This window comes from Molossus molossus, unplaced genomic scaffold, assembly GCF_014108415.1.
Source record: "Molossus molossus isolate mMolMol1 unplaced genomic scaffold, mMolMol1.p scaffold_m16_p_11, whole genome shotgun sequence".
In the NCBI taxonomy this organism is placed as follows: domain Eukaryota; kingdom Metazoa; phylum Chordata; class Mammalia; order Chiroptera; family Molossidae; genus Molossus; species Molossus molossus.
Window position 1 is genome coordinate 52,035,918 of NW_023425346.1, and position 25,371 is coordinate 52,061,288.

Here is a 25,371-nt window from a genome sequence, read left to right on the forward strand (position 1 = left end):
CTAATATCCAGCAGTCAAACGCTGCTGTGACTGACGCTAGCACCCTCTTCAGCTATGAAGTTGGTGACTGGACACTGGATCTATGTCTGGCTACTGGATGGCTTGAAACACTCAACCTCCTCACCTTCACGTCTCCTCACTTTACCTTGCAAATCTAGTTGCAAGGGAGTCTTAGAAAGCAATTTCTAGCTTTCTAACTCTCTGCACTGGAGGAAAGGTGAAAGGAAGGTTGATAGAGCCACCCCGGTTATTTACCATCAGCACCAAAGACAAGTTGTATGAGAAAGTCAAAACAAAGAATTTTTTAAAATATGGGCATTTATATGATGATCAGCTTTTCATTTGCTTGTGTTTTATACTCTCAACTAGACTGTGAGTCTTTGGAAGGTAGGGACTAGATCTTATCATTCTTAGCACTTCCCATAGCACCGCCTACATAACCTAACAGCTGAATAAGTATTTGTTGCTTTCTTTTTAATGTGCCCAAAGAAATGTGTATGGATCTTTGAGCCAGTATGTAAGATACATGAAAGAGAATTATGTCAAAGACCATTTTAGTAGTTAGTAGTTTGCTTATAGTGCAGGTTAAAGACTCCGATTAATGAAAACTTGATTTTCAAAGACTGAAAGGGCACCTGGAGAATTAGTGTGGAAGATACAGCCTTCTGAACTTGCTGGATGCTTCCAGGCTTGCTGAGGATAAGTTACTTGGCTTGTTCAGAGACTAGGGCTCATTTCTCACGTGGCCAGACCAGGTTTGAAAGAAAGTGCAAAAGGCAATAAAGAATACTTTTGAATCATAGCAAGGGAGAAAGTGTCACTGATGGCTCTCTGCTGCCTTTTTCTCCTTAAGTATAAATTAGGACCACATGACCTGCCCAGTTCAGGAGGGAGGGGACTAGAGATCTATTTATTTTCAGAAAGGTCTGCTTTGGGAGTCTAAACTATTTAGTTATGCTTTTGCTCAGGGTTTCATTTTATTAGTAGAAGTGCTCATAGTAATTGCAAGCTTTTAAATTCATAGTGGGGAGATAGTAATATTGGAGAAGAAATAAAAACCACACATTCTTCGTTCTTCTGTAACATGAAGAAAATCAGTCACTAGCCTGGTTAGCAGCTCAGTTGCTGGGGACAAAAGTAGCAAACCTTTGTGGGAACTGACCTATGGAGGGTGACCAGAATGGGGGTAATTTTTTTAAATTCTCACTCGAGTATATTTTTCTATTTATCTTCAAATAGAGTGGGAGGGAGGGAGAAAGAGAGAGAGAAACATTGATGTGAGAGAGACACATCAACTGGTTGCCTCCTGCACGACCCTGACCAGGGCTGGGGATGACCTGAACTGAGGTACATGCCCTTGATCAGAATTGAACCCGAAACTCATTGGTCTGTGGGCTGACGCTCTAACCACTGAGCACTAGCCAGGGCCAGGTAATTTTAATTCTCCGAGCAGATCACCTTTATCTGTCATTAGTATGGTTGTGAGTAAAGATTTTTCTTTTGACTTTCATTCAAAATTGTTACAGTACTGTTTATTTAATTGGCAAATAAAAAGATTTATGTAAGGCACTAAAGTTAGTGCATATAAAGTATGTGCTCAATAAATGGAAATGATTCTTTATCAAATAATGTCATTCCATAATTCATAATACACATGAATTCTCACCACTCTTAGCACATGGTAGTGAAGTTTTGCTATACAAAATGATGTTCTGAAAGCCATTTCCTCACACTAGGGAATCTCACGGGAAGGAGACAGTAGGTCACTGGGCTGCACCACCAGACGCTCTTTGCAGTTGGCTTCCAGTTCACTCTTTAAACTCTATGATGAGAAGAGTTTTTATACTTTTGGATTACCACAGAGTAAATTAGTGAGCTGACTGTTCATCATTTTAGAAAAATGTTAATTTTATGTACAAAACATATATTTTCAGGGACATATATATTGCATAACCCAAGATATACACAAATTCTCTTCCTATTATTTGCCCACAATAGTGAAGTTCTTTGTTTTTTTTTTTAAATCCTCACCCGAGAACATTTTTCCATTTTTTGTTCAAATAGAGTAGGAGGGAGAGAGAGGAAGAGAGAGAGAGAGAGAGAGAGAGAAACATTGACGTGAAAGGGACACATCGAGGACCGGGTATAAACTGCAACCACGGTACATGCCTTTAGCGGGAACGGAGTCCTGGTCTCTGGACCACAGGCCCAACCGCTGAGCCAAACCGGCCAGGGCCATGATAGTGAAGTTTCTATGTACAAATTGATGTCCCATCCTCAGCCCCAGAAGGTGAGCTGCCTGGGAGATGGAGCAGGAGGAGAAAAGGAGATGGAGCCTGGATTCTGAACGAACCTTACCCTCAGGGCCCATGAATTGCTAGAGCTCACCTTGTGTAACCTCCCTGCTTGTTATCCAACCTTTATAGTTTCCTTTGGAAAAGGCTTCAGGTCTTCCTGAGACCTGAGTTAAGATGCAGGTCCCTCTGAAGAAACTGAGTCAACCATGCTGTGCAGGAATGGGACCAGGGAGGACGGCTGGATTTGGGATTGATGGGGGAGAAGTGAGGGAGAGAAGACGTGAGGCAAGAGGGAGCATGGTATCTCCCGGGAGGCGGGTCGGGAGGGCCCCCCAGCACCTTTCTGTTCCACTTTCTCTCAGAGAGCCAGCCTGCGCCCATACTCCTCCAGGCAACAGTCTTAAAATGGGATAGAGGCTGCCCAGCTCCGGCTGGCCCCGGGAGGCTCTGTAAATATACATTTAAGGAAGAAGGGCAGTAGTTTATTTTTATCTCACAGAGCAACCCACCTTGGGCAGAAAAGTCCCATTTCCAGAGGCCAAAAGACCAGATAAAACTCTACCACAAGTTGAGAGGCGTCAATAGTGTTGTAACGAGTGTGATCAGACATGAGCAGTGCTCTCTGCAGAACCCCATGCTCCTAGCCAGCCGGTCGTGCCCACCTCTGACACCATCCTCCTCTAAAGCCCGTGTCCCAGGGGAGTTGTCCGGCAAGCAGGGAGAATGTCTTTGAAATGGTACATTCCAATCAGAGACACTGCTAGCAGGGGTAGCTTTTCGGATTTTACGATAATCCTTCTCTGGGTTCACTGTCTAGACATAGTTAGGTGCACAAAGGGTTAACGGGCCTTTTAGGACTCGGCTGCCAAGTACACTTAATGCTCAGTCCAGCACTCCCAGCTTGTATTCTTACGCTGCTGGAGTGGCCTGTTCATGGCATCTGGTTCCCTGGCAACAGCTTTCATTGGCTCAATCAAAGCCCTTTCTTCTTAAGAAAGCTCCTACTGAGACACCCACCACCACCACTAATCACCATCTTAACTCAGGGTTTAGGATGCAGCTGGTATGAAAAACAGCATTTGTGGGTGTGAGAAGATAAAGCAATGGATTGAGCTGAATACACCTGCCTTTCGTGATCTTTGCACTGGTTTTCTACAGGGCCATTGGGAAATTACCTGCTTTTCCACTGGGACAGAGAGAAAGGCTGAGCCAAAAAGTTTCCCAGAGCTGGAGTTCTTTGTTCGGCAGAAATCCATGAGCCTCTGTGATTCATGAGTAGCTGTTTCCTGGGCCGATATGTGATGTCACTGCGGGCTCTGTGCTCTGACAAGGGGCGCTGCTGAGCTGAGGGAGTGCAGACAAGGAAATCCATATTGGGGAAGGCTGGTCCCCAGGCAGCCGCAAGCTGGGGATGAAGTCTGCCTCCGCTAGAGCCGGGGAATCTGGCAGCTGCTCTACCTCCCCTCAAGGAGTCTCAGCAGCTCCCAATGTGCTAAGAATAGCAGCAAAAAGTAGCTCTTCAGGCAGCTTTTGGGGAAAAAATTGTTGACGGGATTCTTTAATAAAAATGGGCATTTTTAGGTGAATTCTTTAGTTTTACTGAGAATCGTTTTGAGTTTTCCTGTTTTGTCTAGGAAACAACATGAAAGCAACAAAGTAGAGATGAGGAAGAAGGCAAGCTGTTCTCACTTCTGGTTCACTCTGTCAATCTGTTTAATTCGTTTTATCTTTTTTTCAAGTCAAATTTCGTCTTATGCATTTATACTCACTGAACTCTAAACAGTTAGTGTCATTCAGGAACTAGAAGCATTCGGAATTCACAGTAATGTTTATAAAAGATGTTGACTTGTGGCCTGGCCATCCACTCTAATATTTGTGTTGCCCTAACCTTCTGGTTCCTCAAGAGAAAACAGCCGTCCTGGTGAGCGTGTTGAGATGTAACGGGACAGTTGACAATTCAGAGACAGTCAGGGTTTGTGGCCACCCTGCCTGGGCAAGCGAAGGTCCTGTCCTGTGCCATGTGTGCTGTGTGTGTGTGTATGAAAGGCGCTCTGTGTGTGACCCACCAGCCTGTCCTCAATTTAGCATGGTAAGGTTTCTTAGTGGTGCTACCTCACATCATGTTAAAATATGTTATGGAGGGCACTTAACAAAAACAACATACATTTGAGAGCTATCTGGGGACCAGGCTTGTTCTGTTTCTTATGAGATGTGTAGTGGAAAAATTCTTAACCTCTGAGCCTCAGTTTCCTCATCAAGAAAATGGGGATAATAGTGCCCATCACATGGAGCTGTCTCAAGGATCAGGAGAAATGATGTACCTGGGACCCACACCCACAGATTCTGATTAATTTATTCAAAGTAAATAAATGAATGGCACTGATCATTTTTAGAAGTTCTGCAGGTGATTCTAATGTTCAGCCAGTGGTGAGAACCACAGATGCAGCAGATGCAGGCTCTCTATGATTACTTTTTAGGCTGAGGAATTCCTTAACTGTCAGGGGTTCTTGGGAATGGAGATGAGAAGGAGGTGATATTTATAGAAACAAAAGCATCTTACTTCTCCCTCAGATCTGTGACTTATAATAGATTGGAACGGAGATGTAGCCCAGTGTGGTGAAAGCATTCTCTCCCCTTTGAGTCCTTTTGAGATGGGTCTCAATCAAATAGTTTTTTCATTAAAAAAAAAGAGGGGGGGGGATTACTGAGAACCTTCTATAAGGGTGTTTTGATAAGAAATAGTATAATAAGGAGACATAGGTAAATAGTATAATGCTCAGGAAGCTCACAGTCTAGCAAGGGAAAACGAGTGAGCCTAAATGATACTGAGCTTGATATGATTAAATAGTGACATCCTGAGCTGCTTTTCCCTGGGGGAGCCTTGATGATTTGACCCAGGAAGTTTCAGATATTCTGAATGGGGGGACACATTTCCAACTTGGATTCTAAGCAGGAAGCGATTTTCATCCTTCCCAACAAAGAACAGTGCCCTCTGAATAAAGATCAAGAGAATAGCCCGGCTGGTGTGGCTCAGTGGATTGAGCCACGTCCTATAGACTGAGAGGTCCCAGTTTAGTTCCTGGTCAGGGCATGTGACCGGGTTGCAGGCTCTATCTCTAGTGGGGGGCGTGCAGGAGGTGGTTGATCGGTTTCTCTCTCACATTGATGTTTCTAACTTTCTCTCCCTTCTTCTCTCTCTAAAAAATCAATAAGAACATATTTTTTAAAAAAGACTAAGAGAATAAAAACAGAACCATCAGTGTTAAATTTTATAGAATACCACTCTGCCATTTTATTATTATTATTTATTATTAACAGAACAGACACCAAGCATTTGTAGGGCATATTTCAAGGAAGAAAATCCTTTGAATACATCAGTTGAAAGATGCTTGGTACTTAAAGGCTGTATATAGAATAAATAAATATGTAAACAAAGCAGGACTTTCTATGGTTGGTAACAAAGTGGGGTGGCCCAAAGAAATATGGAAAGCCAGGTCTAGAGGACCTGCTAGAAGACTCCAAACTGATCCCCAAACAGAGTCAGGGATCAAACCTTCAACCCAGGTACGTGCCCTTGACTAGGAGTCAAACCTGTGACCCTTTGGTCTGAGGACTGACGCTCTAACCACTGAGCACACCATCCAGGGCACAAATGGTTCTTTCGGTTACGCTATTATAAGTTTTCATTAATTCTTTAGGGTGGAGAAAGAGGAGACTGGTATTTGAACCCCATGTATACAACTTGGAGATTATTCCATATAAACAACATTGCCCTGACTGGTTTGGCTCAGTGGTTGGAGTGTTGGTCCTCAGACCAAAGAGCTGCAGGTTTGATTCCAGTCAAGGGCATGTACGTCGGTTGCAGTTCGGTCATAACACAGTGATTGCAAATAGGTTTTCTGTTGTGTACTAAGTCCAATTCAGTTGGCAGTGGCAGCTTAGAACACTTGATTCAGAATAATTCTGCAGAGTCCTGGCATAGCAAAAAAGAGTTTCATGACTGATTAGTTATGCCATCCTCAGGTAAGGGAGAGTGAATGGTAATACATATTTCGAGTTTTGCCAACTCAATGCTGTAAATTGTTCAGAATTCTCATTATAGGGTGTGGGTTTAAGCTTTCTTAACAAATCCTTTTGGCATCAAGCTAAAGTCATTTTATTATATTTTATTAATTGCTTATTATTATAGGAACCCTAGTTCCTCAAATCTAAGCTGCCATATATTTTAAGGTACACTGATTATTTAATAATAAATTAGAAAAAAACATTTCAGATAGAGCAGAAGGGAGAGGGGGGTAAGAGAGAGAGAGAGAAACATCGACATGAGAGAGACACATCGACTGGTTGCCACCCGCACGACCCTGACATGGGTCGTGGACAAACCACAACTAAGGTACGTGCCCTTAGCAAGAACGGAACCTGGGACTCTCTGGTCTGCAGGCTGATGCTCTAACTGCTGAGCCAAACTGGCCAGGGCTTAATAACAGATTTTAAGGGGAAAAAACCCACTACCATTAATATGAACACAAAAATAACATTTATCCACATATTCTTTTTCAGTATACTTTAGTCAATGTTTGAGAATAAACCTCCTTCAAATTCAGCCTACGGATGCTTCTGAATTATTTGTAATCATAGCATTATGGAGATCCTCAGATTTATCACCTGACCTAGTGATTTCAACCTTCTTAGGCTTAGGCGGTCTAATTGTTAGTCATATTGTAGAATACCAGGGTTAGTTTCATTTGTGTTTCTTGTTTGGTTAAACTCATAGTTTTATCCTACCCTTAATTAGATTACTCCTTTCTAGAAGGTAAACAGCTTCTCTTGAAAGTCATCCAGGAGGTGCTGAAAGATATTTGGCACCTGAGGGTGACTTTGCAATGAACGAATTGATCACATCAACCTCCCTTACCTTTAAAAATTCTGCTATTTCTCCTGAGATGTGTGTCAGTTTTTATTGTATGTAATTACGGTGCCCGTTGTGTAGTCTGGCAATCCTCCTCTGTGTTCTCTGAAGTGCTTGGCTGTTGTTTAGCTAGAAAACATGAAAGTGTAGTCATGCCTTCAGCAATCAATATTTGCTCCACTTATTGTAAATGTGCCTCGCTAAGTTCTCCCATGGGCAGACAATAAAACTTTGTTTCAACTTAGTCTCCTGCCAGCAGGGGCAAATTTCTTTTGACAAAAGTTATAAGTGGCATCCCAATGTTGTAAATGTTAAAATGTGAACAAATAAGAGTCTGAGAAGAAAGGGAATAAAGCAGATATCTAAATGAGATAAATTCTGAGTATCCGAATTTAAGATTTCAGTGTCCAAAATAAACAAGTAAGACCAACAGCCTCCTCCCCGACCCCGGTCCCCTTACAGAGTAGTGTCTCACTCGGCTCAGTTGTATCTGGGTGTGCTGCACATCACACACACAACACAAAGTAGAAAGTATTACAAGAAGGTAATACGAGATAAAAAGTATTAAGCTGTGGTAAGAGAGGGATGCAGAAAGTGCTACGGGAATTCAGAGGGATAGAGTGCTTCCGCTTGTATAAATCAGGGCAGAGGAGCAGGTAGCATCTAGTGGACTGAAGAAATAGGTGTCGTGGTAGTCATGGAAAAGCACATCTCAGATCTCCAACTTCCAGGAGCCTCCTTGACTCAGGGCCCCAGCTGCACATCCTGAACCCATCACCGCGTCTGCCCCGAGGCCAAGCTTCTCACAGGCCGCTCCTAGCCCAGACAGTGTGACGGAAGTACTACAGAAGGCAGGCAGTTCCTGAGACACCGCTGGCGTGGGACTCTTCTGTGGGTGACTTTCTCTCAAGGACTCCCTAGCATTCTTTTTTTTTTTTTATCTTCACCCGAGGACACTTTTTCATTCTTTGTTCAGATAGAGCAGGAGGGAGAGAGAGAGAGAGAAACATCGACGTGAAGGGACACACCGAGTGGCTGCCACCCGCACGACCAACCAGGGCCGGGGACAAACTGCAACCGAGGTACATGCCCTTAGCGGGAACCGAACCCGGGTCTCTCTGAACCGCAGGCCGACGCTCCAACTGCTGAGCCAAACCGGCCAGGGCTCCCTAGCATTCTTGTCGAACGTTTTTAGAACTGCACAACAGTCTAAGATGCTTCATCTAAATTTTCTTCCCTCCCCCTCTCCTTCACGTGGTCAGACCTGTCCCCTGTCAGACAGTTCTCCTGGCTCCCTCCTCATTTTCCCTCACAGGTGTTTTTCCTAAGAAATCTCTCCCCTATCTAATCCTGTCTTGGTGTCTGCTTCTTGGAGGACCCATATAGACAACCAGTCCTTGTGGAGGTGCCAGGTAGGTGTCCTCAACGCATTCCCAATTTGCTGTTTCATTTGCTTTGTTATTTCCCATTCTTTTTCCAATTACCTCTATGTTTTAGAATTTGGTACTATTGGATATTCTCCAGGGAAAAGATACTGTAGGCAGTTAGTAATTGAGTCCGGCCGGTGTGGCTCAGTGGTTGAGCGTGGACCCAAGCACCAAGAGGTCGCTGGTTTGATTCCCAGTCAGGGCACATGCTCAGGTTGTGGGCCAAATCTCCAGCGGGGGGCATGCAGGAGGTGGCCAATCAATGTTCTCTCTCATCGATGTTTCTATCTCTCTCTCCCTCTCCCTTCCTCTCTCTCTAAAATCAATAAAGAAAAAAAAAAAAAAGGAGTTGACGATAGGAAAGTCCAGAGGAGAAAAGAAAAGAAAGTAGATCCAGAGGATGATTAGAAAGACATTTCTAATTTTTCCTCATTATGGTAATTATTTCTTTAAACAGAGTTTATTTGTTTTTAAGCAAAAATGGATGACATTGAGCTGCCTCAGGGACCTGAATGGCATTAGGATGCTATTGCTGCCTTTCATTTCTGAGGCCCATCAGAGAGCCACTAATGGCTCCTGGACTTACATCCTACAGCTCAGGGACCCAAAGAGAGACTGACTTCTCCTTTCAATTCCAGTTCCAGTTCCCAGGACAAAGCTCAACTTAGTCCAGCTCCGGTCAGATAACTACCTTCACAACAATCAACTGTGTTCAGGGGGCCTGGGTTAGGGAAGGATGGTAATTAGTCCATGTTCTACCAATATGGTGGGGTTCATGGTGACTATGTGCATGCTGGATGTTCTCAGAGGAAGGTAGGAGGGTTGCTGTTATGATTATGCATAAAGAGTCGGTCATCTGTTAGGCCTTCAGGATCAAGGCAGGCGTTGAAATCCCCACTTCCTCTTCTAGAACCCCAGTCTCTATCTTCCTTCTTACCTAAATTTCCTATAGAGAAAATTACATATTTTTAAATCTAGAGCTTAGAGTGGTGAGGGACTGCAAAATGTGTCTCTGCTTTCAAGTGGGTTATAGATTATTTTTATTTTGCACCTTATTAAGTTCCTATGGAATGTACTTATTTTTAGCAAGCAACTTCAACACTGCTTTTGGACATTTGGGGCACTGGGAAGAGAAAGCTCTAATACTCCCCTCTCCCCCTTAACTGCAGCTCTTTTTGGGCTGACTTCATGTCAGAATGTTAATGCTGTCTCCAAATCTTCCCTGTTGGCTTCTGAAGTCACAGCCTTTGATGACTTTAGTACTTTTTGGTGTTTAAGGACATGGTGAAGGTAAAATTTCGGAAATGCCCTTCATAATCTTGATGGCCAAGCTCAAAGCTGGGCTCCTTATCTAGCCCCTGGCACAGCTGCGGTGTCTACTTGTTGAGGCTGCCTTTGAAAGCTGGCATTTTGTTGGGACAAACTCAAGTCCCAGTGGCAGACTTGGGTTGCAATGGAAAGTAGATTCCAAAGCTGCCCCTGGAATGTGAACTTTTCCTGGAAACTTTCCAGGCTGCCTCTTACAGAACAGCAGGCATCAACGTATTCACACCAGGAGTCAATTAAAGAAACCCAAATTATTGCCATTCCAATAAACAACGATCTCTCTTCCTTTTCAAATAAACTTGTTAGGATGGCCTAAAAGCCAGGTCTAATTACATGATCAGATAGCACAATTCTGATTAGAAGCTTTTTGTCAACTTTAATTAATTTTTTCTTGCAATCAGACTTGTTTTTAGTAAAGTTAAATATGTATTTAAACAACTTTAATGTATATAATTTCTAAAACCTACTGGGGTTCTCTTTCATTCATCTTTCCTGCTTTCTAATAAGGCGTGAATGTTCCTAGGACACATTATTCAGAGAGGAAAAGAGCTAGGAGAATACCACACCTTCATAATTTAGCCTGTGATATAAATACATGTATCTAGGTACAAACACATGGGTCATATATCATAGGTTGGGGTGGGGGTCATCTAAGGTGGTTCTGAGTAACTCTTAAATGTTTGATCTACTGGAGGAAAAAGGAGAGGAAGTAAAATGGTGAGAATATTAGTGGTTGATCATAACTGCACCTTTCAGATTTATCTGAAATAGGCCCTTCTAAGGGCACCCATTCTTATCTATTAGCTTCTGCTCCTCAGCTTTTCCTATCTCTCTCACACAGTAAGGACAAGTTTCTCTTCCTAAGGTGCATCTCTGTCCATCCAAAAGTTGTGAGATCTGCAATCCCGGTGGTTTAAATACTGAGTTTATAGGTAGAATAATGTGTATCATTTACCTTTTCTTAGCAGTGTTTGGTACATAATAGGAAAGAGAGAAGGAGGAAGAAAGTAAGGATGGGAGAGGGTTGGAAAGAGAGAAGATTCTTATACTCTACAAGGCTAGGATTTAACAAGCTCTTTGAAAAATCATCCTTCTAGTTGAAAAGTACGACTGGTAAAATTTGTAGTTTAATCAAATGCTGAGAGCACTGGTTAATGTCATATGTCAGGCACCCTTCATATGTGTGCATGAGGAGTGGGTAATTGTGGGTGAACTCTTTTTTCTTTGTAGAGAAATTTCTTAGGGGTCTGAGTTAAGATTCTATATCATCTTCATGTTGATGAAAATTACTACTGTCATTTTAGGTTTCTCTCAGTTTGCTATGTCCTTGTCAATTTTGATGACGAAAAAAGCTCCCTTGAAAATTAAAAAAACCCACAAATTCCCATAGAACTCAAGGAACTGCTCCACCTCCTTTTTTTTTGCCTTTTATTTTGGGAGAACAGAAAATATTAGTTTGAAACATTTAAGTTCCATTACAATTTAGTAATTGTAGAAATTACTCTTTTCTTGTTACTTTTAGTAAGTTCTAAAACCAATGTACCTGAAACCAATGTATTTTCTCCTTTTTCAAATGGGCCAAGAACAGCAGAAGTAAAGGGGGAAATTCTAAGTAATCATTCCTAAGAAGTAATAAAAAAATCACAACTGCCAAACATGAAATAAGATTTATTTTTCTATTGATAAATCTGAATAAGTCCCATTGACATTATACGCATGGGAAAGAGAGAATTTCCTTAAGATTACTGCTTTAATATGTATGCACAGAGAGATTTGGGCTTACCGCTAGTAAAGAACGGAGCCTTTAATCAAATGTAGTCAAATGATCTGTTTGCACTGCTCAAGGGGAGGTGATAGGGTCCACTTATCAGAGAGTCCCCAACACCAGTCAACAGGAGACCTCCCACACTCTTTGCCTTAGAGAAAAAAACCAATTTGGCCAAACAGTAGATAAGGAAGAGGACTCACCACTGGCTGGGCCACTGCTGGCCTGGCTGAAGTTTGATAATGTCTAATAATATCTCATGTTTACATAGGAACATTTTCCTAGGGGCAAAGTGCTTTACTAGCTTTATCTCATTAACCTGTCCTCTGACCCTAAAAACATCCACATTTTTACTGGGGCTAGGGTTGAATAGAAGAGAGAAAGAACAAAAGAATTAAATGGCAAAGCTGGATTTGGAATTCAGGTCTCTGTATTTCCAAGCCAGTTTGCTCTCCTGTAGTTCATCCTCATTCTTAGATGAGACACTGAAGCCCATTCCAAATGATGGGGGCCCCATGCTTTGACATAGCTCATTTAAAAGGGAGAACCACTCAGTTGCCCTTTTCTGTGTTCAGTGTGTCCAAAGAATTGGTGGAAAACCCTAAATATTCTACCTGTATCTTCTAATTCAGGAGCTCTTGATCTTGGTTCAACGGGTTTGGGGAGGTAGGAAGAAATTGTTTACAATCGTGGGCACATATGACCATACTTGCATTTTTCTGGGGACTGAATCCATAATTTCTATCAGATTTCCAAAAGGATTTATGATTTCTTAAAAAGAACCTCTGGGTTCTTAGTTTTGTTTTCTAGCTGTAGTAAGGTATTATGGCCAGTCTATAGCAAAACTGGTATTCAGAGTTCCAACTATATATATTCAGCTCTAATCTAGTTATAGAGTCATGGGCAGGAGAAATGGATTTTGGCTGATAACCTATAAATCATATTTCTAGGGTTGCTAACTAATACTTTATTTGGCTCCTTTTCCACATGTGATCCATTCATTCATTTTATTTATTTATCCAATAGACAATCACTGAGGGTACTTCTTCCCTAGGGCTGCTTTAACAAATTACCATAAAACAGGTGGCTTAAAACCGGGAACTGCCCTGCAGGTGTGGCTCAGTGGTTGAGTGTCGACCCATGAACCAAAAGGTCACGGATATTCAATTCTGAGTTGAGCACATGCCTGGGTTGTGGGCTTGATCCCCAGTAGGGGGTGTGCTGGAGGCAACCAATAGATGTTTCTATCTCTCTCTCCCTCTCCCCAACCCTCTCTTTAAAAATCAATAAAATGTATTTTAAAAAACAGAAATTTATTCTCTCATAGTTCTGGAAGCTCTAACTTGGAAATAAGATGTCAACAAGACCATGCTCTCTCTGAAGTATCCAGGAGAGAAAAATTCCTTCCCTCTTCTAGCTTCTGGTGGTTGCCAGCAATCCTTGGGGTTTTTTTTTTGCCTTTTAGACACATAACTCCAATCTTTGCCTCTGTCATCACATGGTATTCTCCCTGTGTATCTTTCTTCCTTTTTTTAAAAAATAAGGACAATAGTCATGTTGGATTAAAGGCCAATCTTACTTCATTATGACCTCATCTTAATTACATTAACTACATCTGACCCTATTTTCAAATAAGGTCAGGTTCTGATGTTCTGGAAAGGACATGCATCGGGGGTGGGGGGGGGCACATCACCCAACCCAGTACACTGAGCATCGCTTTATACTAGATGTTCTGCTGAGCACTAGAAATTAAATTTTAAAAAAATCACTGCCTAGGCACTAATAATACTTATGATCTTATTTGATTTTATTTTGAATCCTGTAAAATCCCTTCTTCTTGGGGTTCCTTTAGTTGTCCCAAGATGATGTAGGAGTGTTCCAGGGTGATGATGTAGATATCTCTGCCTTCACTCTGATTTTCTTCTGGATCCACATTCCTGTCCATTTTGGCAGAGAGCAAGAGAGCTGGAGTGCATCCAATAAGGGGCTCGATTAGCTTTCAGCAGTTGAAATAGCTACAGATTCTTCCTTTCATCAAAAAATGAATTCCTGTGATACATGAGTATGTAGGCATCTGTAAATGGATCAGAGCAGGAATGGTGGGAGATGAGGCTGGAGAGCTAGGTAGAGATTTTGGAAGGCTTTGTATGCTGTGCTTAGGATATTAAACAAGGAACAGACAGTCATAGTTGCATTTACCATGATTCCCTCTGGAACAGAATGGGGATGCATTGGAGGAGGGACCAAAATGGAGGCAGGGAAACCAGTTAGGGAGCCATTATAGTGATGTAAGTAAGAGATGATGACCATGGGGAGGAACTAGAATCCAAGTTGGTTGGCCAATTTTAGGGCTTAAGGGAGAGGGCAGAGCCAAGGATAAATGGAAGTTGCTGGTCGGGTAAAATATATAGCACCATCTGTTAGATCTCAAACCACTGCCCTTGTCCCAGCAGTGCAGGATGCCTCTTAAACACCAAGGTACTGCTGGGCTGCAGGGGAAGGCAATAAAGCAAGCCAGTCCCTGGCAGTGGCAGGAGGAGCATGACTGGGCTGGTAATTGCCCTCTCTCCCCTGAGGCAAGTCCTGTAGAGGGAGCTATAATAATTGGCTCTCTGATTTAAAAAAAAAAAGTGCCTGGTTTGCCTTATTCTTCCAACAATGCTGATGGGTGGGCTTTTAAACACCCATGCTGGCTTATCCAAGATGCCCTGGTTGGGGAAAAGGGATAGCTCAGGCTGAGAGTGACAGAGCCTAGGTTAGCTATGAGATATTCTCGTGTCCCTTGACCCTCTTAGCACCATGCACTCAACAACTGAGCTGAAGTTATTTCCGCAAACTGGAATGACCGTAGTGACTTTTTTCATGCTTGGAGGGAGTCATTAACTCATCTTTTCCAAATGACTCCCAAACTCCTTAGGGAATCCGTTATTATCTCTCAAACCCTTCATCCTCAGGGGGATTTTGGAGACTGAACTTGGTGAACACTTGGGAAGCTCATGTCACATGCACAGGGTCATCTGGACTTGTATGTTGACATTCTGGAGTCACTTTGCCCTCGGTGAGGGGAGGGGTTCTCACTGAGCTCCCCTGCAACCCCTTTCATGTAAAAAACCCAATGAGATGGTCCTGGCCAGTTTGGCTCAGTGGTTAGAGTGTCGGCCCGTGGACCAGAGAGTCCGGGGTTCTGTTCCTGCTAAGGACACGTACCTCGGTTGTGGTTTGTCCCTAGCCCCAGTTGAGGTTGTGCAGGTGGCAACCAGTCCATGTGTCTCTCTCACCTTGATGTTTCTCTCTCTCTCTTCCTCCCTCTCTCCCTCCTGCTCTACCTCAAAATAAATGCAAAAATGTCCTCGGGTGAAGATTAAAAAAATAGAATAAAACAAAAACCAATGAGATGAGCTAAATCCAAATCCACTTTGGCTCCACAAGTCTATCAGCTTCCCCACAGGTGGCCATGATCCTCCTGTGATACTCTGTCAAGTGCGGTGAAGTCATTAAACAGAGATCACGGAAAAGCAGGATCTGATTCCCTACTAACAGGTAACGTGTGGCTTAGAATAAATGTATTTCGCCCCCTCCTCAACTAATAACAGTTTTAGTGATATTCCAAAGAAACAGAGTCCATTGTATAGATGTCAACAATTCAGTTGTTGGGGTTGGAAAACAAAGCAGGAAGAGGGATGTACTACAGCATGGGAGTCAAGGGGTCTTGGGCAAGTTTCTTAACCTCTTGGTGTCTCAGCTTTCTCTGTCATTAAAATGGGATAGTGACTTCTATCTCAGAGAGTTGTTGAGGGAATCAAATGAGATAAGATGTGTAGAGTGGTATCACACTTTACATATGTGTCTGGTACATCAAAACCCTCAATTAATGTTACTGCTCATTATAACTCTAAGATACAGGGAATGAGAGTAATGAGGAAAATCAACTAATAGTTGTCAAAGGAATGACTAAATCAAGGTGTCACTGGCTCAAAAACAGGGCTGTGTTCAGAATTTTTTCCTGTTATCTTGCTCTCTCTCAATCTCTCTTTCTGGGATTTCCCTTTGATCTTTTTTTTTTTTTTTTTTAAACACATTTCATCTTTGTGTTTTCTTTTTCTTGGTGCAGAGTGACAGGTAAGAAGGATTTCTAGGTTAAAAGAAGTGTCCCTGAGGAAAATGAGGCTAGCTTCATTCTGATTTTTCTTGAAGGCTGATCCTATGCAAAAGGCTAACACTGGGTTGAATTCTTTTTTCTTTTCTTAATCAAATAGCCAGGATTAAGAGACACAATCATGTTTACTCCCACACATGCAGCAACTGTTTTGGAGGTGAAACCTGTTGAGTATTTCTATTCATAAGCAGAATCCAAATCTGGTGTTCTGACTAGCAGAAAATTGTGTTTTATAATTTAACAATAAGAAAAGGCAAGTTAGGTGGCATTCTGATTAGACAGCAGAGATTGCATTTAGATGTTCTTCAGTAGCCACTTCAATGGCTCAGACAAATTTGAACGATCCTGAGAGACAGCACAAAGCAGTTATAAATATGAGTGGTTGTGTGCCAGTAACGGGGACTCAGTTATCTGAAGTAAAACATGTTGTTCAATTTGTACACCCAAAACCACTAGGTAAATAGAGAAATTGTGTATCGCCTTCCTCTCATCAAAGATGAACTAACTGTATTTCCTTGCTGTTTCATTGAACTCTTATAGTGAAATAGATTCCTCCTTTAAATGAAATATGAATCTACCTTTGCAGGGGGAAGCTCTTCTAAAGTGGACCCTGAATGAAGAACTTGAAGGTTTAATTTTTAGCTTTCTTTTTGTCAGCCATTTGTGCTAACAGTGCCTTCAAAAGTTGATTTGGTTTGAAACATTTGTTCTTGTTTTCTGGGGCTCTTCTGACTTTATCTAGCACTGGCAAATGCATGCTATGCTGGAAGCTGGAGGTACTGATGTCAAATTAATATGGCATTGACTTTTTCTTTAAAAAAGTGTGCTATTTACAAATTTAATTCTTTGGAAATGCTTAGTGCAAATGGTGATAAAAATGACGAATTATCCTTACAATGACTTTTTTTCCTGCTAAAAATTAAATGGTCTCCTTTTGTCTGGCATGTGTCTTTGTGCAAGGGTGTCAAAAGACATCCATTTGACATCCATGTCAACTCTCGTGCACTGAGACCCAGAAGTTAACAATGAGAAATGCAGATATAACTGTGGTATTTTAGTGTTGATCTTGAAGGACAGAGAAAGAGAGAGACAAAGGGAGGGATAAAGAGAGAGGGGAAGTAGGTGTAAAATACAATCTTTTAATAACAGATTAAATAAAAATGATCTCACCTTAACATTTAGACTTTCCCTCCCTAAGTCGGCCTCTCTTTAGATTGTCAAAGTCCAGTTTGAACTATCTCATATACCCAAGACCCCTTTTATTTAAAAGAGTCTGCGCACACACACACACACACACACACACACACACACACGCTCTCTCTACCACCAACAACCACCATCTTTCACTTCTTTTATGCATGACTTGATTTCCTGTGAGAACCTATCTTTTCTAAGCAACCTAAAGCTCACATAGGCCCATAAATTAAACAATGGACTCTAGATCCCCATCATATCTAACTAATAGGTTTAATTAGCAGATCATTAGATAGCTGTACTGGGTAAAAACTTATCTTTCTTATTTAGCAGTTTCTGCTATGAAGTCCCCTATGACTGGACTCTTCCCCTGTTGGAAATCCAGTTACCTTGCCAACAAATGTTGCAAGCCTGCAGAAATGTGGAAGGGGGAGTGCAGTGGGCTCAGGGTGCAAGGCACTATTTCACCTTGACATTCAACATCAGGAGAGAGGCAATGTCCCACTTCTTTCCCTGCCAATGCGCTGGATTTGTTGCTGCTGCTGTTGTTGCAACTCATGAAATTAGTTTACATATGTATATATATTTTATTAACAAACAACAACAAAAAGTGTGTCACCATCAGAATTCACACTTTTCTGGAGCCAAGGGTGGAAGGGAAGAAAAAATGTAACTAGTTCTCTGGGAATGTTTTCACTTTCTCCCAAGTTGCTTCCTGTTTGCTGAAGAGCACTCCAGTGGGAAGTAATCCTAAAATAGTCCCCATTCCACATCCTTCAGGTCCAGATAAATTCTCTGTGCCTCAGTTGCTCTTTCTGGAAACTGGGGATAATAAAATGGTACTTAGGAAGGGATACTTGCACAAGCTCTCTTTTAAGCTCACATCCAACTCAAATGCTCAATATGATTCCAGATTCCATACTGAGAGCCTGTAAAATGATTTCCACCTCATAATATTATTGTGTGGATTAAATGAATTAGTGTAAGTACTTAACACAGAACTTGCACAGGGTAATCACTTATTAAATGACAGCTATGATATTATTCTTTCATTATGATGATACTGACATATATGATGATATAGGTTCTTGTGATTCTTCCAACAGGAAGAGGGTTTCCATGGTGCCAGGGTTTGTTTTCCTCATGCTCTTGTTCACTGACTCTTGGTCAGCAAGGAGTATGAGCTTCCTCACTAAGGCCCTGTCCCAACCCTCCGGTTGGAGTGGGCAGGGAAGGAAGCCATAACAACGGAGGAAGCCTCTAGAAGGACTCTGAAACCAGCCTCTAATGGACTCTAGGTGGTGTCTCAGAAGCACTTCCACAGGCTCATTCTTGCTGCCAGGCCCTCAGACCCCAATGTTGAGACTCAGGTAAGAAGGGGGGGGGCGGTATCATCTTCTAGAATTTAAACAGCATTTATGAGCTTTCTGCTTCTTACTGAAAAAATAAAATTTCTTTCTGGGGCCTAGCACTGAGAATGCCTCCTCAGTTCCAGGCTGTTCTGGTGTCAATTCTTTTCCTTACTTATTCTCACTTCAATCCTGGACTAAATTAGAATAATAATAACAGAGTGGAAGACATTAAGACCTCTACAAGGATTTGTAGCATGGTGATCAGAGGCACAGGCTATGGCCAGTTGTGCTGTTCTCAACTCACCTTTTAGAGTTTCAAATAGGGAACAATAACATCTACCTCATAAGGTGGTTGTGAAAAATAAATGAGACAGTTATATGTTAATAATAATGCCAATGTTTATTTATCACTTATTAGATGCCAAGTACCATGGTTAGGGCTTTGTGTGGATTATCTTAACCACTAGGCCATATGGTACCCAGGGCTTAGCATATAGTCAATGCTCAAAAAATGTAAGCAATTATAAAGATAATGCTCATTATCACCAAAGTAAGAAGAGCCAGTCTTCACTGCCCTCGGCAACATGTTTGTACAGTCATGCTCTCTTTCACCAAGCTCATCCAAAACACCCATCACTTCCCCGTCCCTCTTAGGTCCCTCTCCTTCTAGCCACACCACATCTTCAAAGTACACTGTTCTGAGGGAAAGCTAGCCAGATTCGGAGCCGGAGGGAGACCTGTGTGGATCACTCACTGTGGCCTGGCCTGTGATTACTCGTGACACTGAACAACAAGCTGCTTTGAGCCTCATGGTTTTCCATCTTCAGCATAGGATCAAGATATAGCTACCCATTTGTTGTTAGTACTTTGGGATCACAGGGAGAAAGATATAGGCATACCTCAGAGATATTGCGGGTTCTATTCCAGACCACTGCAATAAAGCGAGCATTCCGATAATGTAAATCACATGAACTTTTTGGTTTCCCAGTATATATGAGTTATATTCATACTATAATGTAGTCTAAGTGTGCAATAGCATTACGTCTAAAAAATGTACATACTTTAATTTAAAAATGTTGCTAAAAAATGCTAACCATCACCTGAGCCTTCAGTGAGTCATAATTTTGTTGGTGGAGGGTGTTACTCAATGTGTGAAAAAAAAACCAAAAAACAAAACGCGACGTCTGTGAGGCGCAATAAAGCGAAGCACAATAAAACATGGTATGCCTATGTAGTTTGCAAACCCAAAGAAAGGTATTCTGGTCCACTTCCCAAATGAAAGACTGATATGAGAAATAAGTGAGGTGAGGAGTATGTACACTTAGCTCTGACTGAGGCTCAGGAAAACACGTTCCAGAAGCCAGTGTGCTATATCCAGGGCCTAGCACAGTGACCTGGCACATCCTAGGTCCTCAAGAAACAAATTGATGGTGCTGAAGATAATATGATTTTAGCTCAAGGAGTTGTTCCCTTGGTCTGCTGTAACTCAGGGACCAGCTACCACCCACATCTCCTTCCAGCTATCCAAGACCTGGAAACCGGAACTAAATGCTACATGCCATTTGTTTTCCTTTGGAAATTAAAAAGTGCTAAGTTACACCACACAGGCTTTCATTACTGGTGCTATAGTCCCTATTCCTTGTCCTGCCATACCTTCCCCAAAATACTTTTCCCTTTGAATTGTCCTCTAGAATCTGTAAGGCCAAGCTGAAGTTTGGGGATCATATTTTGTAAGGGTGAGTAGTATTAGGTTGTTGTCCCACCAGATCGTTTGAGCAGCTTGTTTTCATTCACCACTGTTTGAAACTTATTGCTTACTGCCCCCCCCCATACTTTCTCTCTGCCTCCCAAATGCTCCTTTTTTCTCCTAATATGCCCATCTCTCAGAAACCATTCCTTAAACTCTAAACTGAGTTTGATGCCAGGGCCAAGCAGCATAAAGAGATTTGCAGGTGTGAAGCATTAAAGGAAGCCAAATAGCAAAAGAGGTGAACTTGAGCTCCCCCCAAATTCCTTGCAAAGTGAAGTAGGCCCCCAGCTAACACACTTTTGAGCCTCTCACAGTAGCTTCAATTTTATTGTGTTAGTTTGAAGTCTTCAGAAAGAGGTTTAGGGACAACGACCTTCATCTTTAAATAAGAATTATTTCATGGTTATAGGTTGTCTTAGTAATTGTGAGGACAAAGTCAAGTAATGAATGTATAAGTGACTTTTAAAAACAGTAAATGCCACCAAATGTCAAGTAATATTATTCTAAATAGTATTGGGGTTCTATAATAACACTTGCCAAGCTTTGTCTAGAAATATAATTAGTTGCTTAGTTCTCCTTGGGGATGCCCTCCTTACCCTGAGCTATGTGGCCAGTTTTCCAGGTGGACTGTATATCTTACTTTTATTTGTAAACCCTCTGGTCCCTGTCATAGCACCTTTATGTAGTGGCAACTTGGTCAGTACTTCTCGAACTGGGTCACGTATAATAAATTACTACTGTCTTGGTCAAAATTCCTTTTTCTATGACTATGGCACTAATTTGAGAAAATTCCAAGTGACTGAAAAATTATTTTTCAACCAAAGCAAGAGTCACAATGTGTGTTTACCAAAGACCTGACATTTTAATAGTACCCTTTTAATTAGTTCATTTTTGTATGAAATGTGAGGAACACAGATTCAGATGTAAGAAGTGTCATAAATTGAAAAGAGTTGAAGAACCAAGTTTTATGAAATCAGTTTAATGCCAGTGAAGGTGAACTAAGAGAAAATAGAATATACCCAGCTGGTGTGGCTCAGTGGTTCAGTGTTGACCCGTGCACCAAGAGGTTGCTGGTTTGATTCGTGGTCCGGGCACATGCCCAGGTTGTGGGCCCTATCCCCAGTGGGGGGCATGCAGGAGGCGGTTGATTTATATTCTCTCTCATCGGCATTTCTAACTCTCCTTCTCCCTTCCTCTCTCTGTAAAATCAATAAAAAAAAAAAAAAAAGAACAGATGAATTGTTTAAGTCCACTTTGGAGTGCTTTTGGTCTCTTCTAGGATTTCCTGGAGCCCTGTAAACTGGTATTCACCATCCACATATGCATATATAAAAATATACCATCTATAAATAGCCACCTGCCTTTTCAGTGAAATTAAAGATGGGAGAGTTGGAAGAGAATTTTCCGGTATAATTACAGGGTTTAAACATACAGCTGTTACACTCTTATAGTTCTACCCAGAGAATTTCTAATATCACTATTTTCTATCAAGCACATTTAAAAAAAATTCGACTTTTTCTCTAACAGTGACATTATCAACAGGACATTTATTTCTTGCCAAGATTTCTCACATACCTACTTTAAAAGATTAGGTGTTGCGTGCAGTTATTGTGTAGACTAATTTTGTTTTATAAACTGCAGAAAATTTTCACAAGTGTTTCTGCTCTTTATCTAGGGATTAACACCAAACTCCTGCCAATGTTTTTCTTAACCTTTACACGTGCCCTTTCACAAACACTCTCCCTCACATATTTTCTGCTTAGATGCACCTCCTTAAAAATCCCTGAGCTTCAAAAGTTCTTAGGTAAGAATCAACTGTAGGCTGCACGCTGGAACCCGCTGTTTCTCCTCCCCACGCCCACCCTGCAGTCTCCTCCCATTACAGATATGGCCTCAGGTGCCAACCCCCACAGCCGTGAAGATTTCAATAATTGGTGAATCAGGCCAGGATGATCCAGAAGTTTTAGAAGGAAGAACCAAGAAAGAAGTGGATACTCCATTTGGCAAGGCTTCTGATGCCTTAATTTTGGAGAAGATAAAGAATGTTGCCCTGGCTGGTTTGGCTCAGCGGTTAAAGCGTTGGCCTACGGTCCAGAGAGACCCGGGTTCAGTTGCCGCTAAGGGCACGTACCTTGGTTGCAGTTTGTCCCCGGCCCTGGTTGGTCGTGCCGGTGGCAGCCACTCAATGTGTCCCTTTCACGTCGATGTTTCTCTCTCTCTGTTCCTCTCTCTCCCTCTCTACCTGAACAAAAATGGAAAAATGTCCTCTGGTGAGGATAAAAAAAAAAAAAAAAAAATGTTGATTTCATTGCCCTGGCCAACGTGGCTCAGTTATTAGAGTGCTGGCCCGAGCACCAGAGGGTCACAGGTTTGATTCCTGGTCAAGGGCACATACCTTGGTTGCAGGTTCAGATCCCCACCCTACTGGGGCATGTGCAGGAGGCAACCAATTGATGTCTCTCTCTCATATGGATGTTTCTCTCTCTCCTCTCTTTCCTCACTTCCACTCTCTCTAAATATCAATGGAAAAAATATCCTTAAAGATCCTCAGGTGAGGATTAACAACAACAACAACAAAAGAATGTTGATTGCGTCTTTCTTGCAAGGCATGGGAGGCAGCATACTATCATGCCATCAGAAGTCAATTATCAGGTGAACATCTGGGCTGGCAAGGGAGAGGGTTGTACTCATGTCATGGTGACCACACTTTGCAGTTCCTTGGGGGAAAATAGTCAGCCTGGCAATATCGTCATTATTGACCAATTCATTGACAGGACCACTATGAAGTCTCAGACCTTCTATGATGGGAGTCATTCCTGTGCCAGAGGAGTGTGCCATATTTCAGTGGCTGAGCTGTTCTGCTCCCAAAAGAGAGAGGTCTTCATAGAGACTGCTAAGAAGTGACTGAGGTGCCACTCAAAAGGGACAATGATTACAATTGAAGGACCTAGTTTTAGTTCATGGGCAGAAAGCTTCATGTTTCATTGGTGGGGTGGGGGGTTGGTGGGTGGTTTCATCAACATGACCACAGTTCCAGTGGTAGTTCTTGCTAAGGAGGCTGGACTTTGCTGTGCAAGTATTGCCATGGTAACAGATTAATACTGATGGAAGGAGCAGAAGAAGTGGTTTCAGTGGACTGGGTTTTAAAGACCATGAAAGAAAATGCCAATGAAGCCAAAAGTTGACTCAACTACCATACCTCAGATAGGGTCCATGGAATGGTCAGAGACCTTCCTTAACCTGAAGAATATGGCCCAGTTTTATTACTAAGACATTAAAATAGCATGGCTACCCAGAAGACAAGAAGATTTTCTAATTCTAGTCATTTGGGAAATTCCTGCTTAATCTGAAATGTGGAAAAGCTTTCATGCCCTTGCCCACTAAGGAAGAACATGTGATGAGACAATACCATGCCAATATGAAAGATACCTTCTGAAAGACATGGACTGCTTCAAAAAACAGTGGGAAAGCAAATGACCAGTACACATGTGGAAAAATTTCTACACTTTAGAAACAAGACAAGACACCATTCACCCTTACCCCATCAAGTTAATAACAATAAAGGGTGGGAAGTGACATTCAGTTTCCTATGTTGTCAAGGAATATGAAGACGAAATGAAACTCAGACTATTTTATTTATTGGTGTTACTATAAATTGGTACAATCTTTCTAGAGAGCAGTTTGGTAAAACATATCAAAAGTCTTAAAAATACACCCTTTATGCTGGTTACTTTTATCTTTTCAAATTTATCTTTAAAAAATTAGAAACACATACAAAGAATGATATATAAATATCCAAAAATTGGACATAAATTATGGTTTAGCTCTAATTGGAGTGTGAAGCAGCCAACTGAAGATCATGTTTTTGAAATAATATGTAATGTCCTAAAGAATTGGTTGCTCTATAATACAAAATTAAAAAAAAAAGTATATGTGAGCATTTTACAGTACTACTTTTGTTTTAAAATTCTAATTAACAGGTTTACACACATGGCTGGAGTGTTTGTAAATGTACAAAAAAGACTGGAAAGAAATATAATGTTCATGTATTTTGGGGTATACAGGATCATTTTAATTTTCTTTATATTTTTCTGTCTTCACTTTTTTTTCTACATGAATATAATCAAATAGTAAAGTTGTTTTAAAAATAAAAATTACTGCCCAGCCGGTGTGGCTCAGTGGATTGAGCGACGTCCCATGGACTGAAAGGTCCCAGTTGGATTCTTGGTCAGGGCACATGCCTGGGTTTCAAGCTCAATCCCCAGAGGGGGGGGCGTGCAGGCAGCAGCTGATAGATGTTTCTCTCTCATCGATGTTTCTATCTCTCAATACCTTCCTCTCTCTCTAAAAAAATCAATAAAAACATATTTAAAACAACAAAAAGAAAATTCTTTAAAAAATAAAAATTACTTACCAAAAAAAAAAGGAATCAACGACATAAGAACACACCACAATGTGAAAGGAACTAGACTGAGCACTACATTTTGCTTACAAAAATGTAGTTAGTAATTTATTCATACACAGTCTTTGTTCCCTCACTAAAGACCAATGCTCTTCAATCTTTGAGTGCCCTGAAGGACCAGGCAGTGCTGAAGAGAGGAAAGGGACACATTTATACTAGTCACACAGCTCTCCCCACAGAAGGGTCTAAGTGCCTTTAGCAGTTAATTTGTGAGCAAAAAAACTCTGTTGGGAGCCTTCCACCTACTCTAAAAGCAAACATTCTTAACAGGCAATATTAGTGTGGTGTTTAAAAAGGCATGCTTTAACCTAAAAGGTGTCATTTTATGAGTCAAAACTGGATAAACCTTAAGAGACTTGAAGTCGCTATTTTTTTCCCTTCCTCAATGCCCAAATCTTCACAGGTTAAGATGACCTCACACCCATTGTGATGTTCAAAACCCGGGAGGATCTTAAAGCTGCTCTTTGCGGAGTGTAGCTGCGTGACTTCCTCCTCCTGGTGAGGACCGTCTGTCACTGGTTTTCATTCTGTATATTTGTAAAACACACCAGCCATGTGTGTGAGCCTGTTAATTAAAACAAAAACAGAACTGTTTCTGTTGAGCTTTAAAAGTACAGAAACTTAGAGTCGAAGAAGGGAAGGAAAACAGCAGCATCCAGGCTACTGCTAGGTTTCAAGGTCTGCCCTAGAATGAGGCAACTGTATTATGAAAAGCCAGGAAAACGGGCACCTG

At 41.6% G+C, this 25,371-nt stretch overlaps 1 pseudogene; it reads left to right on the top strand.

Annotated features, from left to right (window-relative positions):
* LOC118624993 overlaps positions 1-23,446 on the top strand; it is an 89,718-nt pseudogene extending 66,272 nt beyond the window's left edge.
* Positions 23,447-25,371: the final 1,925 nt, after the last annotated feature.